The sequence below is a fragment of the Neopsephotus bourkii genome, unplaced genomic scaffold, assembly GCF_033783945.1.
Source record: "Neopsephotus bourkii isolate Nb327-2 ecotype Australia unplaced genomic scaffold, CSIRO-AGI_Nbou_v1 NB_690, whole genome shotgun sequence".
NCBI lineage: Eukaryota > Metazoa > Chordata > Aves > Psittaciformes > Psittacidae > Neopsephotus > Neopsephotus bourkii.
The window spans coordinates 204,650-220,982 of record NW_026901189.1 but is presented as its reverse complement, the minus strand read 5'-3'; the positions used below and the strand labels follow the sequence as shown (position 1 = coordinate 220,982).

The 16,333-nt window shown below is 40.2% G+C and overlaps 1 protein-coding gene across 3 annotated transcripts in view; it reads right to left on the bottom strand.

Moving 5' to 3' along the window:
• The window catches only part of SOX5 (SRY-box transcription factor 5), a 639,441-nt gene that overhangs the window by 595,854 nt on the left and 27,254 nt on the right, over positions 1 to 16,333 (bottom strand). The gene's annotated exons all lie outside the window — the stretch shown is intronic.

Below are 16,333 nucleotides of genomic sequence, written 5' to 3'. Positions count from 1 at the left end.
TACTTTTGTGTAAAGTGTTCTAGATCCCTCTGGGATGAAGAGCACTGTATCAGCCCTAGAAATAATTAACCAACATTTAAGGAATGCCAAATGAGCCTCTGCATTATGCATTAGATCTTCCTACCTTCCAAACACTATTAATGTTAAGGGAACATCTATGACTCCAATGGATGACAAATCACTCTCCTTTTTCTAAATATTTCCTTGCCACTGTGCCATCCTTTGGCCTGCTATCTTCCCACCAACAACATCTTCTTCCTTCTTCCTGGCATTTTTGGCTTGTGGGACAGTGACGTCTTTGCCAACATCCCCTTGACAAAACTCTACCCAGCTCTCTGGAAACATCTTCTGATGCCCACCTCCTTTCTCCACCCTTTTAGGGAAAACACAGCACTACATGGAGGATTGGTGGTATATCCCTACTCATCATTCATTTTCCTCCTCTCCTTCCTCAGGTGTCCTCCCGTCCCACACCAGCACACTGCAGACTTCCTTCCACCATGTTACCAGAGCATGGGGGCTGGGCTCGGCAGCTAGCTGAGCCACAACCTGAGCATTGCCAGCAGAAACCCCAGTGTTCCCACAGTCATGCAACCGGTGATGCACTTTCAGGTCCTTCAGTGAGTCTATGCTTTGGCAGCTAGCTTCATGACAACCCAGCCTGGAAACCTCAACTTAATAAAAATGAGCAGAGTGCTAGCCTTTTGTTCCCCTGAACAGTCAACATGCCAACGTCCATACCTCACACATTTACTGAGGTAAATTCAAATAATTTAAGCTTTCATTTCCAGTCTCATTTCTTACTCTACCTGCTGCCAAAGCTCAGTCAAACAAAAGCTATACTTACCAGACCCAGCTCTTAATTGTTTGTCCCTTTAAATCCCTTTCCTCTGCTCTTGCAGTAGCCATGGCTGGTGATCTGGTTAACTCTCCCCTCCCTCCCTTACAGATATCCTCCACACAACCCAATTTGAGCAGATGAGTAGAAAATGCTGTCCCTGAACAGAAGGAAATGTATTGTATAGACAGTAATTATAAATTAATATTACCGATCCCATGGAGGGCAAAAAAATCTCTGTTACAAAATCAAAGAATGAAAGTGCAGCCCTTTGTGTAAAAGGGAGAGGTAAAGGTAGTATTTCTAATTGAAAATTAAAGTAAGAAGCACAATACTAGCAAAGTATATTTATTGTGTTAACGTACCATTTGTCTTCTGGGCAAGTTACTAAAGGTCATTTGTTCTTCATGGCAAGTGTTGAAAATAGTTTATGTTGTGGGTCTAACTTAAAGGAACAATGTCAAAACCCTCAGGCTCAAAATGACCTTTTTATGCCAACACAGAGATCTAAATCTCTTACTGAGGATAGTGGTGATGTTTGCATTCCACTCTCTCCCCCTCCCTTCTCCTCCTAACCCCACTGCCTTCCACATGAAATAACTCACCACAGAAGACAGCATGGACTGCAGAGTTAACATGCTCACTCCACACCTTGTGCTGCACATCCCTTACTCTGCCCATCCTGCCAGACACCCAAGACAAGCAGCTTGCTGATGTACCTGGTTCTCAAACTGCCATCCAACCTCCCATTTGTGAGGGAGAGAAAAGGGAGGGTATGGTATGAGACCTACCCTCACTTCCCAGAAGAAAAGGAGCACAAGCTGCGATGTGCTCTATAAGGTAGGACATGATGGCATGGTCAGTTCTTGTTTTAAAAACCTAGGAAGATTATTTTTTCCGGCCTAAACAGAGACTCTCTGGGTCATATCTGCTTCTCTCAGAATGGCCTGGCTGTAACAGAGGGAGGATCAGTTAAGGTGCTGCCGATGAAGTAAAAAAAATGCATGCATGCATGATAGACACACAGAGAGGCAGACAGATATATGTATGGATTTAAATATGAAGTTCAAGGTTCTGAATGGTTGCAGACTGGCAAAATACCTGGAGCCTGATGTGATAATTTAAAATACAGCCCATCTTCACTAGTACGCAGGTGCTCTCTCTTAAGTGTAAGATCAATGTGGTGGCTTGGTGTTGTCGCATTATCCTCAAGTCTATTTAGTCTGGGCGTATTGTGAGCTCCTGAAGATGTAGGACCCAAAAAGAAACACTAAATAGCACTTTAGAAGAAGGAACTACAATATATGCATCGTGGAACTGTGAACACCATTTCACTCCAAGGGGACAATCCTGCTGCACTGGGTGAGGCTGCCTGTGTTGCTCCCACTCTTTTGTGAGTGAAGAGAGACTTTCTGTCTCCACAGCCATCATTCCCATGCTTCTGAACCATACCTGTGATTTCTGACGTACGATACATCAATACATGAGACACATGAGAATACAGGCAACATGTCATGTTCTCCTACCCCACGCATCCCCCACAGGGTTCTATGGAGAAGATACGCCTTTTCCAGGCTGAATCCCACAAGGTGAACAACTTCCATGAACTAACGCTGAGCAGGCTTAACATAACCTTTCAGAAGGCACTCAGCACTTTGCAGGATTTAAATGCAAAAGCCTCAAAAAGGCAAAGCTCGTTTTCCTGAATTCCCAGCTCTGGCTGCCATTTGTGACAGACTTCACACATTTATGTGCTGCCCTGTCACATTTGGGTGGCAAAAAAATGGCAAAGTATAGATGCCGTGACAAGTAGATGAGACATGTTTTTCCTCTTTAGTGTTCTTAGGCTCAGATTTCCCTTCAACACATAGAGCAAGAGAAAAAACCCTTGGGGCAGACAGAAACAGTTTAAGAGTTTAGTTACTTGGTAATTGTGAAAAGGATTTTAAAAAATTAAAAATTAAAATGTTATGAAATATAGAGCAACCTTGGCCTTGCTGAAATTCTAACTGGAGACTTTCACATGTGTAATGCAATAAATAAAAATATGCACAGGCATATATTTTAATGCATATTTTTACACATAGATCTTATGAGTGAATTTCTATATTCAATGCATGAACTATATTAACAGTTCAGACAAGACTATGGCTCCTACCAAATCCAATATTTATTTTCCTTAATGTAAGGATCCAAGAGCAAACTAGTTACCTGGCAATCTAATACACCCTCTTTGAAGTTGATGGGAAATCCAGCCATATTTAATACTAGCCATAAAAATTTAAAACAACAACAACAAAAATCCCTACAAAACAAACCAACTGTCATAATTTAAGCCTAGATGGTAACTAGGTTAGTATTTGGATAGGAGAGCACCTGGGAATACTGGGTGCTGTATGCTTTTGTCACCCAAAGCGGGGCACGAAGGGATGAGATAATGACAGATCTGACCAGAGTGTGTCTGACTGTATTTGTGATAAGCATTCATTGTTTCAGAATAATAGTCACTCGTCACAATATTGATTTATTTGCTCTCAGAGTTGTTGGTCTAGGAGTTTCAGCATGTCGTACCTTACTTGCAGGCAGTATTTGCTGTTTTAGCATTTATCGACTTTGGGCCCTAGGCTAAGGTTATGGTTTTGCTGTACTTCATGGTAATGACTTGTAATACAATAGAATTATTGATCATGAAACTGGTCTGGCTTGCATTCCCAGAGTGGTCATCACCTCTATACTATGGGAGGCATATAATGGAATTTTTTAGCAATTACACATCTTTTTTCTCTCCTCGGGATAAACCTACGAAGGAGACATTCCCCCACACAACCCATTCCCCCACTAGGCTATTTACAGAAGCATTTGAGAATTCTAAAGATTTTAGATATCCTTTGGATACCCTTGAGACCTCCCTGCTGCTTTTGCTGGGGATCATCATGTTGCCACAAATACTGCATGCGTTTTACCCATGGCCATACCACCTTGAGAACACCCTTGAAAGTTAAGCAGAGTCAGTCTTGGGTCTTGCCTAAGGTTAAACAACTACCTAAGAGGACCACCAAGAAATCTTCCCCAAGGCTGGACAGTCATGAGTGTCAGGGTGTGTGGGATCATAAGGGCAAGCACCTACGCCAGTGGGCCCCTCCAGTGCTTTGGAACTTCATCCCTGAACAAGTGCAAAATATGGAAAAACTAGTAAAGCACTTAAATGAGTTGTGCTGTCATCCTGGCAATACCAGAGAGGGACAAATGCTGGGACTTGGCCTACGCCTACAGAGCCCTGCTCTGCAAAGAACAGGAAAAAGATGTCTCTGGATCTGATGGCAAAGGAATAGAAAATGCAGCGACTCAACCCCCAAGCACAGCAGTTACACCAACCCCTACAAGAGACACTGCAGCCACTCCAACTCCAGTGAAAGACACTGCAGCTGCTCCAGCCCTATGGCTGAGAGTGGGAGATTTAAGCAGCATATCATATCTACATCAAGTCCTAAAGAGCTGTGACTCTTGCTTTGATTTTTCACTTGATGGTGGGTATTAATGTTACAAGAGAAGTATTCTGCTCGCGGATGGAAAATCTCCCAAGGCCCCCACAATGCCTCTACAAGCGAAGACATCATCAGACTTTTCATGGTTCATTGCTTGGCTCACAAATGTATGAAATATTGCCATGTAAAATACATATAAATAAATAAAACCACAATTACATTTACCGCTACCCCTACCTCCATCCACCCCCCCCCAACACACTGTTTATTTTCTTTCTGCAATGAGTATATGCACTTTAGTTAGCCAAAAGCAAGTACTGACACACAAGATTTAAAGTCAGAGTTAGCATTTGGGTGGCATCCCCTTGACTCACACATGTCACAGGATTTCCTTGAATGGGCGAATTACAGACTTTGGCAAATTCTCTCCCACACAGCTGTGGTTAACACCAAGTATCTAATAGTAACTCTGACTTTAATCAAGCTTCAGTACGGAATTTTCATTTTACCTTAATCTCCTGTGTTTGTTTCAAAGCAGAATGTCCAAGTCAAATTGAAAATAGGTTATTTTAAATTGTGAGACATTAAATATTCAACTGAAATCCTGGTTCCTTTGAATTCCACAGTAAATATCCCATTCACTTCAATACTGCCAAGATTTTTACCATGGAGAATAGACTGGAATTCAGTTTGTAAAGGTGAAGAAATAAAGAGACTGAATCAACTCCCACTGAAGTCCATGGACGGACTCCTATTCATAGCAACGTAGTGGATCAGACTCTAAGCCCATCTTGGCAGAGCTAGGAGCGTACCCTCACAGGTAGTGAAAGAATTATTGTAAATGCCAGACAGAATTAGGAAATACAAGAACACACAGTACTTTATTTGGTGTTTTACAAGAAGTTCAAAGCTCTAAACTGGACATAAAGTAAAACAAATTGCCATTAGATTAAGAATCAGTCATCTCAATGTATTAAAATCCCAAGCCAAGTTTTCCTGTAATGCCTGAAGTAGGCAGAGCAGAATAACAATTTACTTAAATTAAACCTGTAAGAGAGAGAGACAAAGACTGAAAATAGAATAATCTTGGGGAGTGGAGGGAACCATAATGGTAAACTAAAGAAGTAACTCTAGCTTTCAGTGACAGCTCTACGATTTCAGCTATGTTTTGGCTTCTATGTACACTGTAGTGAATCGCACTGTATTGAAAAATGAAAAATGCTCACAACTGGATTGGAAAGAATGATTCATAACTCACGTTGCCATGAAAAATGTTTGCAACACAGAATTAGGTTCCTGACCTTGGCCTATTAATTTAATCTAAAACACAGAAACAGCCATCAAGGATATTTCACATACATTGGCTTTGCTTGCGAGGGTTTCCATGTGGCAAAGTAGACTCTGCTGTTGTGTTATTTGTGGGACGTGCTCTTTTATGATATTGGTAGGACTGCATTCAAACCTGACCAACCAAGTGGCCACATGCTTGGAATTTGTTTATTGCTTTTTATCCTACTCTCCATAACAACTTAATTGCTCTGGAAAAATGCATTATAGGCAGCAATGGCAACAGTATGTAGGTGACACATGGTAGCAATGAAAGGAAAAAAGACCTGGAGGGAGGATGGATTGAAGAAAGGAAGAGGGGCAAAACACTATGAGTACCAAGTCAATCATTTGTATCTTATTAGGAAACACATGATCCCTATGAAGATCTAACATGTATATGCAAAGAATACTTCTTCCGGAACATGCTGTGAACAGCAAGTAGGCTCTTCCAGCTGCTATCAGTGTGCTGGTTAAAGGCCACAGAGGGACCATAAACTCAAAGCTTCCTGCAAGACAGGGAACGCAGAGATCCCATGCACTTTGCACTGAACAGCAGCATGATTCACGCAGAGCCCTCTGCAGAAAGACTGGTGAAAGGCAATTCCATCTGATGTAAAGGCAAAGCAAAGATATAGTACGAGAGAATTTTCCAGGGCCAGCAATATAAACGGGAGTTACATAGTAGGTCCACACATCAGCTTGGGAACTATTCATAGAACCATAGAATATCTCAAGTAGGAAGGGACCCATAAGGATCACAGAGTCTAACCCTCTGCTCCTCCCCTTCTTCCCTAAACCTAAACCAGATGACTAGAAGCACTGTCCAGACGCATCTTGAACTCTGACAGGCTTGGTGCTGTGATCACTTCCCTGAGAAGTCTGTTCCAGTGACCAATCACCCTCTCAGTGAAGAACCTTTTTGTGATGTCCAATCTGAACCTCCCCTGACGTATTGCAACAAAAGAGGAGGCTGTGAATACAATCCAGAGGTTTATTTTATTGTTTCACACTTTTTGCTGGTAGCTTGGTTTCCAGTTTTGTAACCAAGAACATTACTCATTGCTCCTTAAATTGGAAGGACATATTCTTCCTGTCAAGCTCATCTAACATTTTAAAGCAAGTGTAGGTCAACCTGGTAATTTGGATACTTTCACTTTCCTTAAAGGTAAGAACTACGTACAAAGTACCGCTGCAGACAAAAATTTTGAGAGCCTGAAGCATGTGACTACTGTAGAATCCCAAAAACTCTATACATCACCACTCAGCTGAGAAACTCAAACAAAAGCCCAGAACAATCAAGGATGTTAACATACAAAGAAGCACATTCCTGCACACTTTCACGAGCAGCTCTGGTTAAGGCAAGGGATAACTCTGTAGCCGTTTTATCCATGTTGATTACCCTAAGGGAAGAAGGACACAAGCCCAGTTTCTCATGAAAGAGATGACAGTACACACTGGTACCCAGAGTGAGACAAATATAGGCAGCCAAGTATCCCATCTGAAGAATCCACTGAAGGAGAAAAAATGAAAAATGTAGAACTCCATAAAAGGAAGGTACCAGGCTAACCAAGTCAACCAGAAAGGGCATAGGGGAAATTCAAACAGCTAAGAAGGAATCTGAAAAGTACATGTTTGGAGAGCTTTAAAAAGGAAAGAAAAAGGACAAGCCAGCCTTCAGTTAGATTTAAATATTGAAAACATTTCCTTTTCCCAGTGACAAAACGAATTTTAAGAAACAATTCAGTCTAACAATTTTGAATTAAAAAATTGCAAGAGGAAAATGGTAAACTTAATTCAAAATGTAAGCAAGATTTTCAATTACAATTGTTTGAAATTCCAACCTCTGGACCTGAAGGAGAATCTAAATGCATTTTGTGTTCATTTTTCTGAACACTGATATCCAGCAAAGGCGAGGAAGGGTATTCTCTCATCTGCTAAGTGCACTTGACAAACACAAATGAAGACATATAAAAGAAAACAGAAAACTCCTCCCTGGGCATAATGGAAAAGGAAATGGTGAAGGAGTAAGTTGTTTATTTGGGGACCTGCATCTTTTGAGCAGCAATCTGGCAGCTGTTGTACTGACTGCTTATATTTGAGACTAACCTCTACTGTGACAGTGGTGGATTGAATATAGGGCTCATCATTACACTTCTAGGCTGAGGATTTCTAGGCATTCAGCCTGTGGCAAAGTTCATCTGCCTCTGAGGTAAATGAGAGCTTTAGTATTTTAATTCCATGGCAGCAGAGAGAAATCATGAGCACTTTTAAATCACCATCCCTGTTACAAAACAAGACCAGAAACACCCTCTGATAACTGCTCTAAAAAATTGCAGAAAAAAAAAGAAAAAAAGATGTCTGCATAAAACCATTCAGAGGGACTGGTCCAGGGTTCAGACCATTTCTCTGCTGAAATGGACGTCTAATCTGTCTTCTAAGAGCTCTGGGAGGACATTTCTATAGACCTTCCAGACTTCTAGCACTATCTGCAGTGGGATCTTATTATCAGGCATGGCTGGGATAAGTGAAAATTATGAAAATATATGAAATGCAATAGAGAGGAAATAAATGTGAGCTATGCAGGCTCTCCCCACATATAGTCACTACACATTATTTAAGTCTGAAATAGGCTGAATTGCTGGATATCTGGACATACTCACTGAGCAGCTGCTGAACCACCAACAATATATCTGAAAGAAAGATTTATTTGAAGGATGCCGATTTTAAGCAGGAGCAACTTTGCTGCTTTAACATACAGGGAAATGAAAAGGGAAGAGGAGGACTTTGTTACTGTAAATTTTTGAATTACGAACACATGTAAGTGTTTTACATGAGCACCCCATCACACAGAGTTGTTTTCTTAGCTCAAAAGCAATAGGAAATGAGGATAGAATCCATTATCAATACCCATTATAGATCTCTTTTAGACGTACATATTTTATCAGTCTTATTTTCAAAACATACTTTTGCCATAACTAATGTGGGTAGAATGTCTTTATAATTAATTAGGGGTAAGAAAGTAAATTCTAGGATGATGCCATCAAAAGCAGTCACAGCCGATTTAGTTCTGCTGGCATGTAAGTCACTGGAGATTTCAACACTGACTGCAGATACAGCAGAATTCAATTAATGGCAAGGACTTTGGGACAGTACAAGAAATAATAGATGCAATAGCACCCAGCCTCCTTTGTAAGCAGTCCTAAAGCAGTTAGCAGAGCTAACAGCAAAGTATGGTGCTACTCAGTCTGTATTTCGCTAGCACAGCCTCACTCTGAGTAAATAATACTATATAATAAATCTTGGTTGAGAATTCATTATACTGAAGGTTCCAAATAAAAAAGCGAAAGAGAAAGAAGTCTCTAAAACATAGCCATTTACAGTTGTGCACCATTAAAATCACACCTAGTAAAACTGCATGAGGTAAAGCTAGTAATAATAATAATCTGAATTAAACTAAATAAAATCTGTCAGAATGGAAAGAAAACAAATCAAAGCCTTGACATCAACATAAAACCAGAATTCTGCCCATTCCCTTCGTAATGGTTTTTCTATTGAGCTTAGTTCTGACCTTTTATTACCTTCCCAACACTGAAAATGGCTTTTCAAAATTCTTCATGTCTTTGCTACCCCTGCCATTATTCTCACTCCTATTGTTAATGGCTGTTAGCCACTGTTTTTCCAAGGTGCACAGTAGTGTTGTACCTTAAAAAAGAGGCAAGAACATAAGTACTTTGAGGGGGAGGAAGGAGATCAAAATGTTTCACACTCTTCCTTCTAAAGACCAAAGCCACATTTTGGCATAAAATTAAACAATAAAGTAACTAAATGAATAAATAATGGTTTAATAAATATGCTGGGAGATTGAAAAGCATGAAATCAATTTTCTGCTGGAAGGGAGGGAAAAAAGACACTTTTATATGACTTGACTGAACTTAAATAGACATTGTCCTGATCCTGTAATTGTTCCATGCTCAGAACATCTATTGAATTCAATGGGACCTCCAAAGCCAGATCAATTAGAGGATCAGAGTTGCTCGGCAAAGGCCTGCCCATCACTTTGAGAAAACAAACCAGACAGACATTGAAAAAGAATGTAAACCCATAACTAGTCTGCAAGATTAAACAAAACAAGGCTATGCAAATCCTACAGCCCATAAAAAAACCCACAGACATGCACAACCCTAATGATGCCTCTTAAAACCAAGTCTTGTTCACAGGGCTTTGTCACTAACTTGAGACTGAGAATAAGCTTTAGTATGAGAATGACCAGGCTTCAAGAGGAACAGTAAAAGTGCTGACAGTAAGTTAGGGATACTAATTTAATGTGCAGTACATGTTTAAAGACTAGTGGATCAGCATACAGTTCAGAACCAGAGAAGGCTCTTCATAGCACAAACCTGCCCTTAAGCAGAGGCGAAACTCTGGCTCCAGTCCAGAGCAATGAAGACCAACACACAAACAAAGTCTGCTTCCAGGCTTGCAGCTGGATCCTAGTGGACAAACCCCTGTGCTGCTGTGGAGCCCTGCTGATTTCAGTCCTGTAAAAGCACAGAGACCTAACTTCAAGATCTGGACCCTTAATTCCTAAGAAATACTGTAAGAGCTATTTTAAAATGGGGATCATAAAGGAGAACTTATTAAAATACTTAGTTTAGCTTTTCTTCTGCTTTTTACAAATGACATCCAAACGCACAATCATTAATCCCTTATCAGTATTTCCATGCTGCACAGTCATTTTTGTAGATCAGTTTTATGCAGGAGGAGAGTCTCATAAAGTCTCACCTAGCTTTTTGTTAAGATCTCCAAGGAATGGTACTCATACCCCACATACTGCAGTACAACAGTAGGCAGTGTGATGTGGGATAGCTTTTAGCTCTAACTTAAGCAGTCAAGATCTCAATTTGCTTTACAATGACAGCTGGTTCTGCAAATATGTCTAATAATAAAATGCAACAATGACATTTAGCATATTGGTTTTGTTTTTTGAATGTCAGTACAAGTCTTCAAGTAGTTCAAAGCTATTTCAACTCCAGGAAGCAAATACCATGAAGACAATCAGCAGCTACACGCCCCAGTACTCACAATCACACAAAACAGATTTTAAAAGGACTTCAAGGGGTTGTCCAAAGAGTCATATGAAGCCACAAAAAAACTCCATCAACTCACTTCTCTGGCAGTTATCAGGACCATATACCCAGGGAGAAACTGTAGAAGAGAGTCAGATATAGAGTGATTCTTCCTGTGGTGTATCTTCCCAACTCCTTGCAATTTACAGCTTACGGACTTCCCAAGTACCCCAAGACAGCACCTAGAGGTTGTATCTACATCTCTGTATTCAACTGCTCCAGTGGACTTTTATTCCATCTGCTTGTCTGACTGCTTTCTAATACAGTTATACTTTAGACCATCCATAACCTCCTGTGGCAGAGTTTCACAGTTCTATCAAAATATACCCGTCCATACTGGATCCAACTATACTTGTGCCATTTGAGACAGAATGAACACCCACAAGTGGTTATATAAGTACAATTTGAGTATTTCACTTTTAGTCGATTGATTCTAAGACAGATTAGTAGTTAGCAAAATATGTTCATTACTTTGTAGAAACCTTACAACTTCCCAGCAAAAACTCAGGCCCCTGGACAACAAACTCAAGGCTACTGAGAACCACTCGCTTTTCCCAGCTAGCGTTCACAGGCACTTTGAAGTAGTCCACAGTCATTCAGCATTCGTTGAAAAGGCTAGAAAAAAGACTCCTGTAACAAGACTGTACCTTGCTGAAATAAAAGAATTGGCAGAACTTCCCATTTCAAAAACAATGTTTGCCAGTGGTGCTAGTTCTGATTATTATGCCTTAAAAAGGACAAATTGGAAAGATTCTCTTTGCTCTTACTCCTATACTCAGAAGTGCAGGATACATTTACATGACATCTGGGAAAAAATACTCTGTGGTTCATAGAGGGAATCAGTGTGAAATGGTAAATGGTGCAGAGATCATTTACTCATATTTACTTCTTTCCTTAGCACAAGACACACAGCTAAATGACATACAATATATTTAAAATTAAAACACTTTTTCAAGAAATATAAAAATATCCAGGCACTCTGCAACATATAATTAACTTGAGAAACTAGCTAAAAGAGCTTGGCAGGACTCAAAAAGATTAATGCATATGTGGATGAAAACATCCATATTTGCATTCAAAATAAAGTCTCCTCCTACAAGTCAGACCTTATATTTCAGCTGTGGAGTCTTTACTCCACAAAATTGCTACTGCAAAGCCTGGTACCACTCACCATCCGCCACAGAGCACATGTGGGACCAGGTGAAGGAAACCCTCAGTCCTTGAGCCCTTGCAGAGAGAGAGTGTGCCAAAGTGTCTCTGCCAACTGAGGAGCTCTCCTTCAGGGTGCCCATCTGAGGTCTGCGTGCTGGAGTTCGCATGGCCAGGCTGTGTGGAGAAAATCTGTACAACCATACTTCTGCCTCTTCAGTGCCTAATCCTCAGCAGTGTTTGGCATGATTGGTGTCCCAAACAACCTGATTTAACTTTAAAGTAGGTTCTAGCTTCAAAGCTGGCCTTGGTTTTAGTGTGAGGTTGAGTCATAAGACCTTCACAGGTCCCTAAAATATTGTGACTCTATGAGCATCGAGAAGCTAATAGAAAAAAGGATTATTAAAACAAAGAAACAGAATGCACTCTACATGCTAAAGCAGGGAACAGAGGACTGAAATATTTGTGACTCACTATTGTATTTCCAGCAAAATACCTATTCCCAGAAGAGGCATAATCTTAGGAAACATTCACAGGTATTCACAGATCTGTTAGAGAGACATAGCACGGGGGGGACAATAAGGGAGCACCCAAGCCAGGTTTGCAGCTCTCAGAAGCAAATAATATTCACTGAGAAGCAAAAAGAATAACCTTTATTGCTTAAATAAGTATACTGGACAACAATTCCTTTCAATACTACCAGACACAGAGCAGTGGGAGAATAAACATTAATCTAAAAATATGCACACAGTTTCAAAAGGGAGCGGCTTCTCTTCTCCCCTCTCCAATCACTGCTGCTTAATAGGGTAAATTTGGTTTCCAGTACAAAATGAGACAGCAAAATCCCTTCAAAAAACACAGCTGGGGTTTCATTTATCTGAGTTTGTATCCACCTTGATGAGTGGATTACAAACCCAAGCAACCTGAGCCTAAGGCTAATCAAAATGCAGTGGAACTGCAATATAGCTAACCATCACTGCTGTTCCTCTCAGTTCTTCTTTTCAGTCTGCACTGAAGATAGGATTAACTGCAGGTGAGAAAGGGGGAAAAAAACCAAACCTGTGACTATTTGAAGAATTAACTTCCAGCATAGCAACTTGGAGAATATCTCTGCTCCTGAGGATGATTATATTACCACCAGAAAGAGAGGAGAAGTAAAATTCTGGCATGCAATTGGTTCACCTAAAGTGGTAATCAAGTACTTCAGATTTTGAAATTACTAATATTTATTTTGCACATTTCTGAAAGAAAAAAAAACAGCGATACATAAAAATAGTAAAAATAATTTTTGAGAGTATTAGTTCAGGTCAATAATTGCATACTACCTGTAGTAGGCTAGACCTCAGCTGCAAGATCAGAATGAGGAAAACTTCGGGTATATGTGGCAGCAGAAGGGAACACGACAGAAGAAGACACAATGAGGTTTGGGATGGTTAGGTGAGGAGGCTGATACATCAAAATCTGTGCAATAGAAACTCATGCATAATGTCAGTGGTGGTCTAGGGAAGTTTTTCCAGCCCTGACTGAAATAATGTTCAAGTTCGTTTAAATATCTGATCCTTCATTCCTTACTTTGAAGAAATGCTACAAAATTTTAAGTATGTGTTATCATCTCTTAAGTAAATAAGGCAAGTTATTTAGAAAATTATAACAGGCCTGACCACACACTCTTTTCACAGCTACAAGTATTTTCCTTTAGTCTGCCTTACAAATTGGGCCCTTGGTCTGACAGCCCATATTGAACTCATCTGAACATAGTAGCATCAACTAAAAAGCAACATGAACTTTTGAAAGAGCATTCACCTTCCCCACAGGCTCCATCATTGCCCATCTCCAACTTATTCACCTTACTCTAGCTCTACTGAGCTCTGCATGAGGCATGCAGCTCAAACCTTCCCACAACTACCAGGATGAGGAGCAAAGAAGCTCTGAGAAGACTACAGCTCTTCCAGGCCCCTTAGTTTTATCAACCAAGAGATATCCCCTTCATCTGCTGCTCTGAGTCCCACACATGCTGCTTGCTTTCAGCCCCACTGCTCTTGCTACCAGCACAGCCACCACTGGGCATCCCCTGGCACTTCTCAATGAGACAAGTGTGAAGGCCATAGCTACATATATTTTTTTTACTGATACTAAAATCTCAGGCAGACATTACTTTGCATTCAAGGCAAGTAATGGTACTTTTAGTGCAGGTCAGATTATTGTTCACCAGCTAAGAAATACAGGGACTTGGACGCAGGTTTCCTTCCCACAAAGGTTTTTGCATTTTGGAAAGGACTGTGGGTCCAGCCCAGTCCTGTCAATGAGGCCACATACAAAACACAGCATTCTGCTGTCCTAACAGAAGGAGTACGAACCTTTGAAAGTAGTTATTAAATTATTACACTTTAAATAAAAAGGAAGTGCATTGTTTTTCTCCACTCATGATTTACTAAAATTTAATTTGAACACCGCTTACCCACTGGTGACATATTCTGGCCCAAACACATTTTTGTATGAGAGATGACAAAAAGATCAGCAACAGCTTACCTTCCCCATGACCTTTCTTTACATGCAGTTTAGGAGCAATTGGCATGCAATCCTGCAGCTATGCAGGTGGTGATGTGAGACAAGGCAATTGTTGTTGCCAGAGTTATTGTGAAGCCAGCTGCCGCCACGGGGACGTCGGACAAAATGCAAGCAATGCCACCTTCATAGCAACCTAGTGGTGACCAGCACACTAAACATTCTCAGGGACCACACAGAGCACAGTGAGTACCAAGTGCCTTTCCCCAGATATTTCCTATGTCTCTGTGTATCACTACCATCTATGTGGTGCAAAGTAAAAGGTAAAACAGTAAATTACAGCAGTTGTCCACTCTACCAAAGTACAGGGCCACGAATCTTTCTACATGAGGGCAAAGAAAGGGTAAACATGGTTCAGAATGATATGCAATTCCATAATAAAGTTCCAGTTCATGAGCTGCCTCACATATTCCAAGATGAGTACTTATATACTGAAAGTTGGGTGTCTATCTCTGCTTGACTTTACCAGTGCCAGAACCCCAGAGAAACATGGTATATGAAAATCTACCATGTGGTGTACTGAAACCGTATGTGGTCGAGACTTGTTAGGATCTACTAAGTTCCAGTGACATATAATATGCACATTTAGTATACCAACCTCTTTCAAAAATAAATTCTTTTTAATTCTCTCTTTTTTAGTGATCAGTTCTTATGCGAAATTTAAGTTAGACCAGAAAAACAGATTATCTCTTAGCCAAATTTGACTCTTAATGATAAATTTATTGACTTGAAACAATAAAAAAGAGCCTTGATCTGCAGCAATGTGCCTCGTTTTTCCTTTGGTTTGTGTGGTGCCTTTCAAGTGATACAACTTTTTAAATTAGTCTCATTAAATCATTATGAAATATAATTACATAGTACCAAATAGCTCTTTAGCCACCATAAGGTATCCACAGTGGTGTTAAATATTTTATCTTATTGACAGCTTACTATAAAAAGGCATTAACCTTTAGCTGATCTATCCTCACATTTGATTATTATCCACTGTGGTTTATTGCAAGGAGCCAGGGTTTCCCTCTGCACTGCTTTCCTTTCTAAACAACACGCCTCAGAATTCACCTTAGCTCCTCTGCTGTTTTCAGTGTAAATAAATGTGTGAAGCTATTCTAATATGCTCTGAAGTCAACAGCCAACACAGAAGAATATGAGCCCCATGACTTTAAGGCTGTAGCTCTGTTTTTAGCATGTGTTTTTGTTTTAATTGGGCGTTTTGGTTTAAATCCTGCTTTCTGACTGATGAATTTTTCGATTAATGCAACTCATTTCCAGCTTGGTATTTTGCCTAGTTCCCTTCAAACTGAAGCAATTATAGAAAAAATTAAGTGCTCCAATAATTTTAAACCTCTCTACATTCTGTAATATTATCACTCTACTTCACTTTTTTTTTTAAAGGTGCAAGCTCTTCAGGAGTGCTTACTATTCAAGCACATACAGTCTATGAACTGATTAAATACTACCAGACAATTTTAAATCTTTATGAGAGCTTTGGCTTTCCAACACTGAAAGCAAATGCTGTGCTGAACTCAGATGCTATGACATGGTACACCCCAAACAAAAGAAACACCAAAATTATTTTCAAAGACCATCTCATGCTTTACATACACAACAGCAGGGAAAAAAAGCATCTTCACAACTAAAGGGTGAACTCCTTCTGCTCAGATCATGAGCCAAAGAACTTAGGCCAAAGTCCTGCCAGACATATGTGTAGACGGCTGCATGCAAAGCCTCATCGACTTCCATCCTGCTATGAGAGCACCCGTAAAGGTCCTTCTCTTGCAGAACAACTTCCATAGCTTGGGTTTTAATGAACACATATTTCACTTCAAAGAAAACCCACCAGA